This window comes from Equus asinus, chromosome 18, assembly GCF_041296235.1.
Source record: "Equus asinus isolate D_3611 breed Donkey chromosome 18, EquAss-T2T_v2, whole genome shotgun sequence".
Lineage (NCBI taxonomy): Eukaryota > Metazoa > Chordata > Mammalia > Perissodactyla > Equidae > Equus > Equus asinus.
The window spans coordinates 31,917,038-31,936,412 of NC_091807.1; the positions used below are offsets into that span (position 1 = coordinate 31,917,038).

Consider the following 19,375-nt stretch of genomic DNA (forward strand, 5'->3'; position numbering starts at 1 on the left):
CTGTGAAAAATCCACCATTCCATTTGCTAAAATGCCAGGCCCATCAACCACAGGGAGAGGTGAAAGAGGTGAAAGAAAAGGCCTGAAATGAGGGAACTTTGACAACGAGGGACGGCCTTTGATTTTTTTCCCGTATGATGTGCCGTTCAAGCTCGACCACCCCCGAGAACACTAGAGCGAGGCAGACTGGAAGGCCAGGCAAGATGTGGATTTTGACAGTGGATCAATGGGACGTTATTTAGCACAGCTGTTTCTGTCGTGATGTTAGAACAGAGAGACTCAGAGCCCACAGTTGACGTGGAGAGCAGACTCCTCAGTACGGGAGCCATTTGAGGGACCTAGCTGGCCCTGACTCTCTGCCACAAGGAGCACCGAGTCTGGCACACCCAAGCCATGCTCTCGGTCTCTAAATATTCTAGGAGCCTTTTTTCCTCAACTTGAAAGAAATTAAACTTATATATGTAGATGGAAGACTGGGACAGCCATTCATTCATTCATTCCAGGTCCTCCCCTGTACTCACAGAGCTGACTAGAGAGAGTCTAGAACAACTGGATTTGTGCTTACCCCTGGGGGACACAGGGAAGAGCCAACCAATTCAACCAGGTCACGCAGGACCTGTGATTCCAACACGTGCTCCGTGGAGGCTGTCTTCCTCGAGGAGCGAGGACCTATGTAGGAGGGCTGGGTGCTCCATGGCATCCGAAGGGGTTGCAGCACTTACCTAGGACTACAGACAGGTCTCTAGACCTGAGTGCAGGTCCCTCATCACAAGGGTCCAAGAAACAGACAGTTGAGGTAGGGGGAGGTGAGAAACCAGCCCTGCAGGTGGCGGTGTCTCAGAGGTCAGCCAAGAGTAAGGAAAAGTGGCATGATGGAAGGAGAAGTGGAAGAGGAAATTCTGCTTTCTGATCAGGCCTCTGCCACAAACCAGCTTTGTGACCAGGTGAGTTCTGTCCCTCTCTGGGCCACAGGTTCCTCCTCTATGAATTGAATGCAAGATGTCTGAAATCTTTTCTGGCTTCCTCTGAAGGCATGACGGATCGATAGAACAGCATGGACACCCAGAGTGCTCTGAGCACACACACACACACACACCCCACTTCCGCTTGTGCGTATGCTCACACACACACACTCACATACTTCCATGCACGGGCAATACCCACACACGTATACTCATGCACACACACTCATATGCACACACACGCGCACACACTCTCCCATGCACATATATGCTCACAGATCTGAGTACAGATTCCACACTTCCTCCATATTCCACATTTCATCTCCAAATTTTCAGAAAGTGGTAACAGACCAGTTAGGAAACTAAAATAAAAATCATCTGGAGGGTTTTACACGCTTCTGAGGGTCTTGCTGCCTCTGCTTTAGCTCCTTTTTCCAGATACTTTGGGTTTTACACAGGCACCTCTTTCAGGGAAACAAGGCAGTAAGAGAAGAGAGCTAAAGCAGAGAAATTTATAATGAGAGAAAAAGGAAAAAAGCCCTCCCCCTCCCGCCGGGGGCCGGGGGAAAGAAGGATGTTTAGCGCTCTTTCAGAATATTTGTATAAAGAACTCCATGTCCTTGTTTACTTTCTGTGGAGCCCTATTTCCTTCCTGGAATTCCTGGTGGTCATCCTCTCCAGTTATGGGTTCTTCAGATGAAATCTGAGCCACAGAACGTGCACACATGCACCAGGGCAAGGGGACCCCGCGGCTCTGGGTCTCCTCTTGAAACATGGGGCCTTTCTGGATTAAGTGTCTACCTTGCTCCTCGCCATTCTCTGACCTGGCCCCAGAGCTGCAGAGAGAAGCTGAGGAGGACATTTCTGGGGGTCACACCTGGAGACGATTGTGTATCCTGTGGGTAACAGTCAGGAAAGCAGTGCAGAAAACGAGTGCCCCCGGGATGCACACCAGGAAAGGGTTGGCCAACTACGTCCCAGGGCGCCATACTGGAACCGTCCCCTCTACTGCCCTTCCCACGTCCTCAGGAGAAAGGCACATTCTGAGGTCTCCCCTTCAGTTACAAGTACTCTCTCATTGCTTACTCAATTCGTCGGCATACTCATGCAAATTAGACAGAGCCCTGTTTCACAGATAAGCAAACTGAAGCATAGAGCCGTTAATTTGCCCAAGATGACACAGTAAGAAAGTGAAGTGCTTAAACTCGGATTTGCATTTTCTAAGTCCAAATCTAGTTCTTTTACCATCATATCGTGGATAATAAATGATAATACAAAGAAATACTACTACTACTAAGCTAACATTTTTAAAGGGCTTACCAAATATCCAGCACCGTGTTAAGTGCATTGGATGGATCAGCTTATTTAATCCTGACAACCCTATGAGGGGGGTACCTTCATTACCCCCATTAGCAGATGTGGAAACCAAGTCCCAAAGGGTCATGCACCTTGCCTGAAGCCACATGTCAACAAATGGAGAAGCAGATGCTTTGGTCTGACCGCTCTGCTGTCCAGCAGAAGACCCAGGGTTATCACGGCTCCCAGGGGGTTTCAATGTGCAACACCATATGCATTTCCCCCCCCATCCTGTATCTCCACAGAGGGCTTCACTCCACCAATCAATGACAGCCTACTTTCTCCCCAAGGGTCAGATAATTGATCCAATTATGGGTTTGCTGCAAATGGAAATTAACGTCATTTGTCCTTCTATTTATTTTTGCTTTTCCCACTGAAATGGCTGTTATGGTTACAGACACCATGCGAGAATTGCGGTAATGTTGTTTCTAAATTAATTTCCACCTAAGAGTTTTCGATTTTCACTTTTCATGGTGGTGGAGGCTGCCAACGAGCAACCGCCATTACGGTAAGTCCTTCTGGGCCCTGAAACATCCCGGACGAAGGGAAGAAATGACGGGACAGGAGCCTGAGAACAAGGGTGCATTTAAAAAAAGTCATTCAGACAATTATCTAATTTCTTCAGTAATGGAAAAAAATCTTAGGGGTGTAATTCAAACGAATTCACAAACATGTTTTTTAAAACACTGTTTTGTTTTTCCACTGAGCTTCGAGTTGGACTGAGGGAGTAGCTGGTGGTCCCCTCTCACCAGGCCACTCAGACTGTGAGCGTGCAGCCTGTTGGTCACTCTCGTAAATGTGTCATCGTCAGCATCAGTGGCGGAGGCTGAACTCCACCCAAAGGCCCCTGAATACTGGGGCCCAGTGTTGCTGCAAATCAGCCCTTTTGTAGGTGTGCACAAGGCATGCATGAGTCATTTCTGGTGTTATGTTGAAAAAGTCTAGTATAGCGCTTTAGACAAAAGGATCCTCCAGCCCCATGGTGGTAAGTGACACACAGTCACATCAAGTAGGATGACAATGCATGATGTGACTATAGGCTAGGCTGACTAATTGACACTAGTACTGGGTTCCAGCGAGACACTCAGCAGAGCCCGAAATATTTGACTGAAGGACTGCCATTTGAAGGTTGAGAGCCACACTGAACTGTCCTAGGATCATGAGCATTTGTTTCCAAGGCAGCTTCTGTCAAAGACGGTTGCGATTCACTGTGTCACATAATCACCTGTTTCAGAGAAATGGCCTCTTTGCCATTTCAGGTCAAGATCAGTTTTGAGGTCTTCTAAGTGCCGGTGCTAAGCGTGAGCAAGCTAGAGGTCAGTGGCTGTCTTCCCTGCCCCAGGCCCTCTTTCTCCCACACCTTGAAGTCTGGGGAAAATAGTGATCAGCATTTCTGGGCTGCTGAATTTCCCTCCCCAGCTCTCAATCCTGGATCCGGTTTTTGCAACCTTTTCGGGGGCCAGAATGCCTTCAGGAGGCAGGTTGCAGAGTTGCTTAGATCTACGACTGCATCCTGGTTTGGTGGTCTGCGTCTGAATAAGGGAGTTGGGTCTAAGCTCTCTGCAGGGCTCTGGGGCTGGCTAGTTGTCTTGACCTGGTGATTTTTCCAAAGCCACACATCCCTCCACAGAGACCCGTAGACCTGTCAGGAAGTATGGGATAATCAGAAGGGATGCTGGGAAACTTTGAGATCCTGGTTGGCATGGCCCTCCGAAGAGTCCAAATTTGGGAAAAGACCTCAGAAAGCAGGGACTTGTGGAGCCACTCCTGGAGGGGCCTCAAGAGAAGGAGGTGGCTCTGCTATCGCTCACAAGACTTATTCGTCACATCCTTACAGAGACAAAATCCTGTCTCGATCTCACGCTCTCTTCAGTTGGCCTCCCTGTGACTCCTTTTTCAATTCAAGACTAGGACTGTCCAGAATGTTCTTTTTCCCTGAGTCCAGCTGACAACATCGGTGTGGGGGTGCAGATAGGGAGAGCCACAGTGTGACTTGCTCCCAAGCAACCCCTCCCCAAACAAGGCATGTGGTTTCTGGAACATTCCAACATGGCTGCCGAGTATCTGTGAAGCATCTACCACAGTGAGCGGGTGGCCTGACCTGTGGAAAACTTTAGTGACTCACCTGAGAATGAGTAATTGCCCTTTGTGATTTGAAAATGTGATGCTCACAGAAAGCTTTGTCATCTCTGAACTTTGTACCCTCCTCAGCGAGTGCTAAATTCATGTATGTTAGGAAGCCATATTTGCGTTTACATCCAGCTAAAACAATTCAGGAAGCACACAGGCAATTCTGCAATAGGTCTTGGAGTGGTGAAATCAAGAACGAAAAGTTCTCCGTCCCTGTCTAGAAATGACTGGGCAGAGAGGTCTAAGTCAGACCTCTCGGTCCCAGTCTCCTTCTGTCTGAGGAGCTCAGTTTTCATTTATCTCTTGTGCCCTTTGAAGTACAAGCCTCTGTCTGCTTAATGCCCTAAACCAGAGAGACTACGATGAATTCCTTTTCCATTAAACAAATCCAAGTCTGGAACGGCAGTAATATTTCTAAACAAGTAAACCCAGCCACGACTTTGGCTTCTGCAAAGCTCAAGATGGTTATCCAGGACTCTTGCTAATGGAGCAAAAATCTCATGTGCATTTAGCAAGGAGCTGACGGAGGTGACTGGAGACCCTCTGACAGGTTTTCCAGCCGTAAGCCCACCTCTTCCAAATCCATTCCACTCACAAAGCAGTCTCTCTCTTTAGGGGCTGAGAAAAAAAAAAAAAGGAGAGGGAGATGGGGAGAAGGAGTGCACGAAAAGGGAAGAAAAGATGAAACGTGGAGAAATAGCAAAAGGAAATGAAAAGAACTTTACTGCTCAGTTTCTTCTCCTGCCTGACCCAATTATCAGATTTTGCATTTAAGTTTAAGACAGTAGATCAAACAGCAAGAGCCGCTTTGTACTTCTGCCAGGAGACCATATGATCTCTCTCAGCGATTCTCCTGCACGCCAGGAATACGGAACCATGCCTCTCAGCCGGGCCTGCATATGGTGCAATGTGCAGAAATAGCAAAATTCATAAGTGACTGCACTGGTGGATGATGTCCAGGATTTACGGCACTTTATCAGTTCAAGAAAAAAAGGCAAAGGACAATCTAATTATAACTTTCCACAAATAAGTCAAAAGTAGAATGAGAATTGAAAGAAGGACAAAAGGCTCATATCACGCTTACTTTGCAAAATTGATCATCGTCAGGGCTGTTTTTATATGATACAGAACTTTTTGCAAGGTATGGATCATATCTGTTCCGGGTATTTTGATGTTGCTTGCGGTGGCATGTGTATTCCCCTTGAACGCGAAGCCCTAGATGGCAGACTCTAACTTCTCCGAGCTGTTCTGGTTTGCCTCCTGAGAGAATAACTTGAAGAATACCCTAGCGTGTACGGAGATAGTTTATGTGGGCTACGTACGGCATTTAAGCGGTTTTCTTCCCTTTGGACAAGGCGGTGGCTTCTGCAGTTAAACAGATGCTTTGCAAAGGTCACTTCTCACTTCTGAGAATTGTGAGAAGCTCTGAGAAACTGTGACCTCCACCCAGGGCTGGGGGTTTGTGAGGAGATGGGGGCAGAAGGATGTTCCACTCTTCACAGTAACGAGTTTTAGAAGCACTGTGATGACTCACTCCGTTCATGACAGTGGTATTGGATTGGACACGGCAGCCCTCATTTTTCCAAATTAGATCAGCTAATATTCTTTAGAGATTTTTCAGATTCATCCCTTTTCCTGGGAGAAGACAAGGTGGTGGTGCATGGAAATCACTGTTTTATTCTGATCCGGAATGGCTGGACGTTGAAAGCCTGATCTCCAAGGTCACCCCCTCCTCGGGCCTTTCCAGCTCTCACTTCCCTTCACGCCAGATGAAAGGCTCACTTCCTACTTTGTCCCTCTACAGACTGGGCTCCTAAGTAGGTCAGAGTTCTTGTTACAGCTTTGCAGCAGCTACTCATTTATGTGTCTTATTTTTCACGTCTGTAACTCATTTGATCCTCACAATGACCCACTGAGGTTGGCACCATTATGGTGCCCATTTTACAGACTATTACAGACCCCATAGCACACTGATGAAAAGCATGGGCTCGTGGAACAAGACGTGAACAATTGGTCAATCTGGGTGAAGCGTATACAGAAGTTCTTTGTATTACTCTTGCAACTTCCCTGCATATTCAACTCATTTCAAAAGAAAAAGTAAAAAAAAAAAAAAAGTTCAGGAGTTAGGTAATTCTGGATTTCAATACTGGTTCAGCCACTTAACAGCTGTTTGTAAACTAAGGGTTTTACAAATATCAGTCCATCTGATCTTCCTAATCCTCTAAGGTAAGGTAGGTGCTAAATATTTATCCCAATCATACACTTGGGGAAACTGAGGCTCGGAGAAGTTGAAGAACATGTCAAAAAAGCCTGTGCGCATACATACTATGCTGTGTTATCCACAGTTTGAATTAGCTTATTAACATAGTGTTAAGCTCCCAAGATATCTGAAGAAATGCAGTGTTGGGTCAGTTCCTTTCATCAAACAAAGTTTTATAGAATACACAGTAGGTTCCAATCAAGACTCTGACCCTAAAAGATGTGGCCTGACACTAGAAATTTCTTAACTCTTCTTTGTTAATTTCTAGATAATAGATCAATGAGGAGAATCCAGGGAAGGATAAAATTTGGAACTTTGTTAGTTTTATCCTTTACTTGTAAACATTACAGTTTAAAGAATGCTAATTCTTTTACATTATCTTAAGAAAATACCTTATTATCTTTGATCACTTTAATCACCTTCTAGGCACATTTAAATTTTTTGCTATACTTCCTTCCTTCTACCTACCACCCGTCCATCCATCCATCCATCCACCAGCTTAGCCATCCATCCATCCATCCATCTATCCATCCACTTATCCATCCATTCTTCCATCATCAATTATGTATCATATGTACTATGAACAAGGTCTTTGTCAAAAGGAAGGTGCATATCTTTCCTCTGCTGAGTTGAAGAAGGAGATGCATACATAACCATCCCAGAAGGTAGGAAGCAGTCAGGTCAGTGAAAGGATGCTAGATAGGGAGGTAATCTCCAGCAGTTCAAAGGAGGGAGAAATGATTCTTCTATGAGGCCAATGAATTGCAACAATCAAACCTCAAGCACCACATATTTCACAGAACAAGCATAACCACATATTGTGTGGTTCACCAACTCCTTATAAAGGATTTCTGTGGCCTGCCTGGATGGAACAGTACATTGTGCTGATGTCTCCACTGGAAGAGCACTCTCTGGGACAATTTTAGTGACTCTTTGTAGGGTTGTAACTGGTCACTTAGAGGCCACAATTTTCTGAATATAGTTTAGAAGAATTTCTCCTAAATACAATAATAGGCAAGCATTCAAGTTTATGAGGCATTTTTATAGCCACCACCCAGATTTTTATGTGGTTTATTCCACTTATTTGGTACCTGGGTAAGCTCATTTTCACTAGAAAAACTGGAAATTTCATTGCCCACTGCTCCAACTTCCAGGTGATTAATAAAATATTGACCTAGAGAGCCCAACAGTGACCCCTGGGGCCTGGAATTAATACTTTTCATCTAGGGAAATGTTCAGTTGGTTTCTGCCTTCATATCAATATTCTATAGCAAAGCATCTTCCAATTCCATGGTAATTAAATAAATAGAAGTATTTACTAGGCTCCATGCCAAAGAACCTTTGGAAGTGAAAATTGATCGTATCAGCTGGCCCTATTTATCCTTTTATTTATTATGTACTTAAAGAAATTTATAGTATGCATTGCCCTATAAAGCAAACAAATGTGTGTCCACAAGAGCAAACCTGTGTCCACAAGAAGTATGGGTAAATGCAAGTTTTGTTTGTGATTGGTGAAATGAGTCATATGTTACCATCACTAAAGACATTTGCTATTTGATAGAATCCCATTGTGAATGCTACCATAAAACAGATGATGGCCCTTGATTGATCTTTTGTGTAAATGAGGTGTTTATATGTTAGGTTTATTTACTACAGACTATTCTAGAACAGAAAAGTGAGGCATGACTTTCTACTGAAAGGAAAAAGTGGCTTGGGATTTTTCCCTGATCAGCTCTGCGGGATGGTGACGATTCCCCTTTCAGTTGGTGGTTTGAGGCCTTTGCTACAGTCATCAATTGCTGGGCCTGCTGTCTTATGAGGTCCCTGTGTTAGCCAGTTGCATGTACAGGACATGTGGGTCAAGGACCTTGCTGCTCCCTTTGACCCTCTCCTCTTTCAACATCTCTTCCAATACTGCTGACCTCCTATCTTTACATTTGTGTCTCCCAAATTCCTGACTCCCACCCAGAACTCTTTCCTTGAACTTCTGGACCTCAATTTCTGGAGGACCCTGAGGGTTCTACTTTGATATTTCATGGGACCTTCAAAACCAATATATCCCAAACTGAGCCCATCACTACGTTGGATTCTCAACTCATTGGACAGCACCACGTGATAAGGCTGTTTTTCCTTCTTCTAGAGATTATCTCCTAGTTTTTGTTCCTGCATTTTATTTGCACAAAGGGAGGAAGTAGGTTTGGGCATCTTTCATTCCTGTACCTTAACTCCATAGAAGATATTTCTGTGTTATTATATTGTGATGGTTAGTGCATTTATTTGTCTCCCTTGCTATATAGTAATCGTGCAGAGAAGATTTTGGTGAGGACGATTGCCCTGAGCTAACATCTGTGCCAATCTTGCTCTTTTTTGTATGTTGGATGCCACCACAGCATGGCTTGATGAGTGGTGTCTAGGTCTGCACCTGGGATCTGAACCTGTGAACCCTGGGCCTCCAAAGCAGAGTGCACAAACCCAACCACTACGTCACTGGGCCAGCCCCTGTGGATATATTTTTATCCGTGAATGGCAATGATTAGAGAAGCTCAAATTCGTGGAGTTTACCGACTTTTGGACCTGGATTGGGCAAATCACATCACCTCTCCAGGATCTGCACTGATTACTTCATGGGGGGGATCTTTTGGGGAATCCAGTGTGGTCAAGTCTGGGACATTTTTGTGGGTGAATTTTATGGTATTATACAAATATGAGCTATTTTTAACAAGCCATTTATTTTCTCTTATTGTTACTCTTTCAAATTTAGTGTTTATTGATGTAATAAATGTTTTAGTACAGATCCAATCTATTCTTCTATGTGTTCATTATTATAATCCTCTCATAAACCCCAAGTACTAGTACAATTTACCAACAGAACAGTGGTGGCTTCCCTTAGTGTCATGGAAAACTCAGTTTGGAGTTCCTGCATATTAGAGACTATCTCCAAATGTAATCACTACCCAGGGCAAAAGGCTCATCTGACACTGCTGGCATCTAAGGAGGATTTTAAGCCTCTTCTAAGGAGGGAAATTGAAAAGTTTTCACATACTCATATAGACCACTTTGCCTTTATTATCTCAGTATTTCCGACAAATGTGGAATTTTGACCCTGATTATTCTAGGAAGACTTCAAGCCTCCTCTTTGCCCCTAAAGACAAAACTTCAGACCATGCTTTAGACCATCCCACCTCTTTTTTGATTCATTGATTTTCAAAAATTTTCTCCTCTGTTTCTGTAAAAGCTAAGTACAAAGAGACGAACGAAGGGATTGGGTTTGTTATTGCTATGCCTGATGGTTTTCAGTCACCTTAATGATCCCTGAGCTAGACTGCTCAAAACCTGGACCTTCCGAGGGCAGAACAAGAAGCAGTGAGCTCCACGCTGGCTGGAGTGCTGAGGAGGCAGAGGCCACGTTAGCTCAAGGCTTGCCTGCGCTCTGCCAAGGAACTCTTTTGAAACTAGGGCGAGCTTTGCATGAAACCCCATTTTCAAACCGAAACCATGAAAAAAAATGGTGGTTCAGTGTGGTTTTTACTCAAAACCAGGTGAAGCTTTGTGGTTCAGCCAAGGTTTGACTTGAAGCCAGACAGAGCTCACTGTGTTTGGCTGGATCTTGCTTTACGTTTCATGTTCCATTTGGTTCTGTTTCCCAAAACTGAAATCTGGGGTTCAGACGAGGGGTGCAGAATGAATAAAATGAAGTTGGCATGAAATCTGGTACAGATGAAGACAGCATTAGCTTTGTAAGCATACTCCGCTCTCCTGGGTTACTGTCTGCTCCTGTTTTCTTTCAACATTCCTTCTGGAAAGGACCTTCTGCCCTCTAAATAGTTCCCTGCGATTTTTCTTAAAGGAACAGAATTATTAACACCATTCAAAAATAGCAAAGCCTATTTTGCTCTTGTTTTTTCTAATAGATCCATAAATGAATCTGTTTTCTTAGGTCGGGCATTGAAACTTTTGGGGAAAACAGACAGTGACATGACTTACGCGTGGATTTATTTAACATGCTTCAAGCATCTACTCTGTGTTGGATAGTTTAACTTATTAAATTCTCACAATATATTACAATATTTTACAGATAAGGAAACTAGGCTCAGAGCGATAGGATAACTTGCCCATATACTAAAAGGGCAGGCAAGCAAGCATAATACTACGTAGACCCAGCTAGTAAGTGTTAGAGGAAAATGTTGCTCCCAGATCTTTCTCTAGCTCTTTCTATTAAATTATGTTGCCTACAAATCAGACCAAAGTTCTGCCCTTCCAAAGCTTTCAACTTGGAAAAGGAGCCAAAATATATACCTAAAACCATGCAGTATGTAGTGGAAAGTGCTAAGTGTCAAAAGAGTTGTCCAGGTGGCAAGTTCTATGAGTTCAGAGGAGGGGGAGGTCACTTTCAGCTACGGTGGGGTGGGGGGTTGTACACCTTACATTTAATGATTCTATATGTCAACTGTATTTCAATAGAGCTGGAAAAAAAACTTTGTGAAAACAATGACATTTGGGACACTAGAGAGCAGTTGAGTGTGGAGTAGGTAGGGAGGAAGGGAAAAAGAGTTTAGATGGAGAAACAGGCCAGGAAAAAGCATGGAAGGGAGAGATTTATTGGTCAGAGTTCAGTTCATAGAGAGTTGAGGAAGGTAAGTTTGGAAAGAGAGGTCGGGACTAAATCTTGGAGGGTCGTGGTTTTATGACCAATGAGCTGTATTCTACCTGCAGAGGGAAGCCGTTGAATATTTTTGAGTTGAGAATTGACAAAATCAGGGTAAAATGCAGGCAAAAGCCTAGGATTTAACTCTGAAAGTTACTCTGTCTCATTGGAAATTCAGATGAGGATAAAAAAAAAGTGCAGTAATTAGCTTTTAAAAAAAATTACTGAAGAAAAATCTAATCATCCCTACACTGTTTGAACCCAACAATGAGATATACTTGAAATTACAAATATTATTATCAAGCTCTTGCTTGAATTTTGAAGTTAGAATTTATTAGCGCATATCTTGCATGAATATACTGTCAACTGCGTACTTTCCCAAACTGAAAAACTTCCCCAAATATATGAGCCCTTTTCTTCGTTATCATTCCCCCTCTTGCCCAACCCAGGAGAAAAATGAAATTAAATTTAAATTCTCCCTAATGAGAGAAAAAAAATACTAAAGGATAAGATTTTTGTCAAGTAGGATTGAGTTTTGGAGGACCACAAGCCACTGGAATAGAAAAGATTTCTTTTTCACCACCTGAGAACCAATTTTTGTCCCCTTGGGTACAATATTGCTCCCTCTAGGAATGCATGACACAGTCCCAAACTTGCTTTGGAGTGCTATTTTGATAAACACAATGGAAGCTCTAATGTCTGGTAAAGTCTGTATCACAGAAAGGAGGATGGATACAATCTCCAAGCCCAATAGGCTGACAATTAACAGAGATGCCATTTGAGAGGTTAGATGCAAAGAACAGACAGAGAACCCAGAGAAGTATTAGGGAGGGAAATCTTGCGAGAGCATCACCGTCAGTAACATGTTGGTTGAGTCTATTTCTACCAGTCTCTAGCTACCAGCTCTTCCTGTAAAATAATTTTTATTTTTTACCATGCATTCTGCCAGGTGTTGGCAGTAGAAAAGTCAAGAAAATGCTATCTGTAGATCCCACAAAACACGATATGAAGGTGATCACCAATGTAACATACTTCAGAAGCCTTGAAATTCCACTGGCTCTCCAACCTGCCTCACTTAGAAAGGCAATATTCCTTTAAGTGATAGCTATGAAAATATTTATTTTAACCAACTAGATGGATATTCCTTGGAGAAACCTCAATTAAAGTAACACAAAAAACCAAGCACTGATAATTTAAAAGATCAGAGAGGTTGAGCATATAGTTTTTTTTTAAATTGAATGTGGCTATTGCTTGAAGAATGGCCAATGTCTTCAGGAAATAAAGAACAAAGAGTGCTTTATGTCCAATGAGTGATGTGTCCAAAAATTCTACCACAATGACTTACTTTCCATTGATGAGTCTGAGGGTGCTGCTTCTAGATTTTTAGTTTTCTGCAGAACTCAAAATTCAGTGGTCCTCATGGGGGAAATGAATGGAAATGCTTTTTTACAGAGAAACAAAAAAAGAACACTTTTTCTCTTTTTACCATCCTCAAGAATATAACAAAAAGCCTAGTTTTATTGTGTTGTTATTTGTACTTTCCCAGAAGGAAAAAAATATTGTCAAACTTGACGATTCTATTTTTTACAGGAATAACAAGATGTCACTGGGAGAACATTACTTTATTGGAAAGTTTCTTTTTACTTGTCTACCACTGCCTCACATGTTTCGTAGCTGTGTGTTTCCTAGTTAAAAAACAGTAAACTTTTCACCATTTGCTTCTCATTTGGTGAGCCAGATCAGGGCAAGGAAATTCCAATATTTAAGAACAGCTGGAGAGGGTAATTAAGGAATTGTCTGATGTTTCTGCCAGTTCTGCTGATAAACTGTGGGCTGCTTTATTATTTAAACCTCTGTATACTTGAAGCCTTCTTTTTCTGATACTGAAGCGTATCTTCCTAAGCCACCTGGATGCAAAAAGGAGTTTTTAGGTCACCAGCGTCTCCCCCACCAGAATTCTCAGACAAAAACAACACCTTAATTCGTCCTGGGCCAGGTGGGCTCCTTGTGTCTTTTAGGAGACAGAGTGTCCTCCTTTCCATTGGGGAGAGTAAATGCCTTGTGATTTCCGCTCTCTCCCCTAGGCTCTGAACAGTGAAGCCTCCAGCCATGCATGGCTGATTGGCAGCTGTGAAGGCTCAAGGATGCTGCATGAGTTCTCATGCCCGGGTTCTAGAATGTCACCTGTGACCCACACAGACTGTGGAATGAGAGAAAGATTCTTTCTGGGCTTGGCTTTACTCTTAAACGTATGCTCTAAGCTTTGTATGCTGTAAACCATCTTAAATTTTTCCTATATGTCACAGTCTTCATGGCCAATGTATTATTTTTCTTTTTATTTTTTTGCATAGGTTGGCAACTCAGAGGTCAATGCAAGCACTCTCTATAATCACCCCCAAACAGTATTTATTAAGAAATTTTTTTCAGCGATGCTTTACCAGGTGCTCTTGAAAGAGAATTAGGTAGGCATGGCCATGATTTGGAGGGGCGTATGGTCTTTTTCAGACAGGCCTTGACAAACAAATGCTAATATAAGAATAACCAGACTGATATTTAGCCAGTCGCCTGTGATGGGTGGCGTATTGGTCCTTTTACATCTGCCTTCCTTTCTGAGTGGTTGTTACCTGTGCTGCACCTGTTGCTCGATATTGTGATTATCTTCCCTGAAAACATAATATATTATCTGGTAAGTCTAGTTCATATCTGCTTTGAAGCCTCCTTTCTTTTCAAGTGCATGTGCTAGTACTTGGATGATGTTCACAGTAATACAAAAATATGAGCTTTGAAAAGTTGGGCTAAATTTTCACTAACAAGCTTTTCTCTCCTTGATCCAGAAACAACATAATACAGAGCAAATGGTAGGACCAAGAGTCAGATGTGCTGGCTCTGCAAGGCAGTGTGATGTGTCAGACTCACCAGACCCTGGAACCAGGTTGCCTGGTTCCAAGCACGGCTGTGTCCCTGGCTGGTGCACGGCCCGGGGCCAGCTTCTTGCTGTAAGATGGGATAATAATAAAACGTCCCCTGCAGGTTGTTGCGAAGATGAAGTGAGTCAATGTAGGGAAAGAACTTCGAAGAGTGCTTGGCTTGACAGCAAGTGCTGTGCAAAGATCTGCTAGGACTGCTTTGATCCTGGCCTTGTTACCCAGGAGCAGGGCATTGAACCTCTCTGGGTCTCAGTCTCTATGTAAACAACAGTCTAAGTTCTCTGAAACCATTTAGCTCTGTTGTTTTCTTTCTCAATAAGTCATCTTACAAACACCTAGAGGAAATCACGCAAAGGAGGGGATCATATAATTTATCATTCAAAGCAGGACACTTTTTAGCCTGAATAGATATGCTACTAATAATTAAGAACTTCACTGGGGCGATGGGCATAGCCAGACCAGTACTGTCACCCCACATAGAGGAGGCAGTGTCGTGAGCCGTGCATAGACTGAAGACGGGGGATTTTGTCTGCAAAGATATGCAGGGGTGGGTATGTTGTCTCAAGTTATAAGGGTGGCATTTAAATAGCACACTGAAACGACAATTTCCAGGATGTGCTGTCCTGTTCGTGCTCACACTTTTGTCAATAGCCCTCTTCACTTATTCCCATCTCACAGGCAGAACAGGAATCGACTTCACTAAAGGAGCAGACTGGGATTCAAAATCAGTTGTGTGGACCTTTATTTCTGCTGAGTTTTCTCCTGTAAATCTACCCCCAGTATCCTGAGAAGAACAGGTTTCCCCATTACAGATGGAAAGTCAAGTCTTCTCACAAAGAGGATTTCCCTTCCAGAACTTCAAAACAAGAAAAAGTATCAGACAATGTGATCTGGTGCCAGTGAACAACCCCTTTCCAATGCTTTGAGTGGAATAATTTGTTTTTCATGGTTTAAAGGTAGGAGATAAAACCTACATGGAAAAACGGACAAGAAGAAATGGAAAATAAGACACAGAATCTGGAATCGTAAGCTTAAAAAGTAATTTGTTTTATTTCAGCTGTGCCCAGAAATAACTTGAGGTTAACAAGTGAGTATTTCTACTGGAAGAATCGGCTACCATTAGGTCACCAACTTAGAGAAGACGAAGGCGGAAATTTAAACACCAAGTCTGTCATTATAAAGGTACTTTATCAGCAAAACTGTCAGTTATGGATTGTTGACTTAAAATGATTAAGAGGCTAAAATATCAAAGACGAAGGTGCAGAGTTTGTGGAAAGGCCCCTGTTAAGATCAGCAGCAGCTGTGGGTCCAAATAGGAGAGAGTTTCTTTACCAACATGAGCTTGAGTTACCATTCATGAGAATGAGTTCTGAACGCCTTGACTTCCACACCAATCTGATGTGAAAAAAACAGACACTTGCTTTCTGTTGAGGTCCCTGTTCTGGCCACACGAAGACGGGCCACACATTTAATTCTGTTGGTGACAAAATGATAAATTTGCCGTTGTTTAGGATCACCGAAACATGCTAATACTTTTCTGATTTCTCACTGAAAATGGATGTGAAAATCAATAACAGTACTATTCAAACTTCCCGCTAAACAATAAACAAATAAAAATATGGAGCTCCTGGACCTGGCATCAATGAATAGAGTCTTCGTGGATCATCTTATCTCACCCAGGAGTGGATTTATTTTTCCTGGAAGTTTATTTGAGAGTCTAAAAAAGATTTAATTGTTAATTTGATACCTATCATCGCATTATTTATGAGTTTAGTAATGACTCAATTTTACAAATATTTGGATCCATCTGAGGCAAGAAACTCAGAAGAATATTGTTTCCTGCTGTATTAATAACTGATTTTTCAAGGTAGATTTTACTTGATAACTCACTTGATCCATTTGGTTTGATCGTTTAGATGTTCCAAACCACCAAACGATGGTCTATTTTTCTTTTTAATATCCGTTCACTGTAATAATATGGCTTTAAGTTTCACAATGGCTGTGTCTATTCCCTTAGCAACAAAATGGTTCTGAGACCTGTTTTTTTTGGTATCTGTGAGTCACTGCCATCGCTGTAGTGGGAGCCCCCATCTCAGATTTCCTTTTTTTTACACAGGGCTGATGCTTGAGCAAAAATCTGAAAGGATGAGTCTTAAAACAGCTGTGAAACATGTAGCTGGAAAGCAAGGCTGAAGCACTTAATGACAACAGTTAGCTGGGCGCAGTCAGTATTGCCAGTGCTGAAGGCAGCCAGACAGACAGAAGGTGTCCATTTTATCCAGCAATCTTTAAGTGCCTTACTCCACTTCCTTTGTCACATGCTTATCTCCTTGAATCAGGAGAACTTTCAATTGCTGTCGCCTTTCCTATCGAGGATTGAAAAAGTCTCTTTTGCCAAAAACTAGGTATCGAGAATTCTTGAGGGACAGACTCTCAAATCCAGTCTACCCACAAAACTCCCATTGGTGTCAGATGCTAAGGAAAGTGAAGAAGATTTACTGTTGAGGTAAGAAGATTACTGTTGAGCAGGTGTGGCTTTTATGAGGGGTCCCAGGGCCAGCCCAAGGCTCAGTTATGAAATCAGAAGATGCTAGTGTGTGTGTGTGTGTGTGTGTGTGAGAGAGAGAGAGAGAGAGAGAGAGAGAGAGAGAGAGTGAGAGATTGGGTTGGGAAAGTGACCATCCACTAGACTCTTACTTCTAGTTGTCAATTTTTTCTTTACAGTTGAAAAAATCTATCTTCATGAAAAAATTGTGATACTATTATCTCCATTTAAGAAATAGGAAATGAGCTCAGAGAAGTTAAGCCATCCCCCAAGATCTCACAACCGAGAGGTGGTAGAACCAAGATTTGAAGCCAGGTTGACCCATTGCCAAAGTCTACTACACTAGCTGCTTCCCAAGTTCAAGAACATTCTAAGCATCTCGTTCTCTGTCCTCTGTGGGTCTCTAACCAGAGACGGTGGCTAGGCTGCAAAGGGAGAAGGCACTACATGTAGATGTTCTCCACCAGAAAGTGCATGAGATAGAATTTTTGGAGGACTAAGGCCTTATTGGTTGCCCCAGTTCACACCCCAGGCATCTGTCTTGTCTTTCAGTATGGCTTCTAGGAAGACGAAGCATCAGAAGCTCCAGTGGTGGAGTGAATCATAGGAAGTGCTAAGCTAAACTACTGAATGAGTCATTCTTTCCAGAAACAAGGGCCTTTATTTCTCCAAAACTCTTGATAGACTTTTACAAATAGGGTAGAGTAAAAGCTACTTCAACTTGACATTGCTGCTACTAATAAATGCTAAAATAAATTTACCACTAATATTACTAATAGCTTTCACTTTTGATAAGTTGTTACCAGTGTGTTAGGTTCTTTGGTTATCAAAGCATCTAATAGCATGCCATGTGCCTGCAGGGTGTGAAATAAATGCTAATTACATGAAATAGTAATGATGCACAATCTTTTTACTGTCTGGTCTCATTCGCACAGTCCCTCATGTTATAAGCCTACAACAAACTTGGTTCTTGGATGGCTGGGAAGGGGTTTTAGAAACATTCTGGAGGTGGAGTAAACAGAACTTAGCCCGTGGTTGGGTGTGGGGGTGAAGGGTGGGGCATTAAAGTCAACTCTGAAGTTTCAGCCCTGGTGACTAAGGAGCTGGTGGTGACTTTGCCAGAAATAGGGAAGTTGGAATGTCTGAGAAGAAGATGAATTCAATTTGGGACACAATTGCCTTAACGTGCCTTGGGGTGACATCCTGATGGATTCGTTCAGGAGTCAATGGAAAATAAGGTCAGAGCTCAGAGATGGGCTTGCCTGGAGGGCCAGAGTTGCCAGTCAAGAGCCTATGGCGGTCAAAGCAAGAGTAGGGGGATTCCCAAAGGGGAAAAGGTAGGCTGGAAAGAGAAGAGAGTCTGGGACACATTTGGGATAAGGGAGAAGGAAGAGTAGTCAGAGAAGGGACTGTGGAAAAAATATAAACAATCAGATAGACAAGACATCACTACAGAGTGTAAAAGCAGGGCCAAGGGGTAGTAAAACTTTCTTTCAATGGATGAGACGGACTAGGCTAGAAGCCCTAGAGTATCAAGTAAGTTAACAAAGTGACTCAATCTTAGACTGTCATTGTGCACCAGAGTGTTCCACGTGAGGGCAGGAAAAAGGGAGGGAATCACTAAGAATACAGAATTACACACAGCCCGCCACAGAACTTATCAGTGGAGGAGACCATCACACAGGCTGCAACTCTTTGGTGTACGGTGGAGGGAAAGTGGTTTGCCACCCACTAAAATGGTTTGCAAAAGGTAGAGGAGAATTAGGTTGCAGGCATGGCAGAATAAAAAAGGGCGTTTTAAGACAAGAGACATGCCCAGTAGGTGGAGAGAGACCAAGAAGAGAGGAGGAGAACAGAGAAGGAAGGTAAGCAAATGAAGAGTTGATGTTGCAGTTCTAGAGGAAGTGGAGTGTTTGAGCAGGGGAGCACTGCAGTGTGTCTGGAAAGGAGTGGAGCAAATACAACATTCCTTGTGGAAAGGGCACAGAAGGACGCATGCCGTTAGCTCATGTCTTGGGAAGAAGCGAAGTCAACAGGTGCCTTCTCAGTACTCACTACTCTTCTCAGGATCACAGAGGAGAGAGGATCTTTCTAGAGGAGAGGCTGCCTGGAAGGGAGGTGAGGGCTGGTAGCCTAGGATCAGGTTTGGTACAGCCCCTAAAGATAGAGCATGGCAGGGAACTTTGCATGGATAAATTGGGTACTGAGTGCATAGGTTAGAATAATAAAAAACCGTGTCGAGGAGGTTCTGTGATTCCAACAATACTTAGTAGACTTAAAGCGAATGTGGAGAAAGTAAGTGGTGGGGTTTATACGGGGAGGCCACTTGTGAAAGTCATTCTGTGTGACTACACAGTGAAGGTAAGGAACTCGGAACCCGGCCAAAAGGCAGAAGGGATTTCATATAAACGTTAGGTTGAAAGACCTTCATCTCCCCATGGTCCAACCACAGTGTCTTGCAATAGGGTTGATGGGAGTGGGGAGTTATAGGCTGTTGGGGAGACCTCCAGGGAACGTTGGAGCCAAGGGTCAGGCCCATCATGGCGGGAC

At 43.1% G+C, this 19,375-nt stretch overlaps 1 protein-coding gene across 4 annotated transcripts in view; it reads right to left on the reverse strand.

Annotated features, from left to right (window-relative positions):
• The window catches only part of RUNX1 (RUNX family transcription factor 1), a 263,569-nt gene that overhangs the window by 162,863 nt on the left and 81,331 nt on the right, over window positions 1-19,375 (reverse strand). The window lies entirely within an intron of this gene.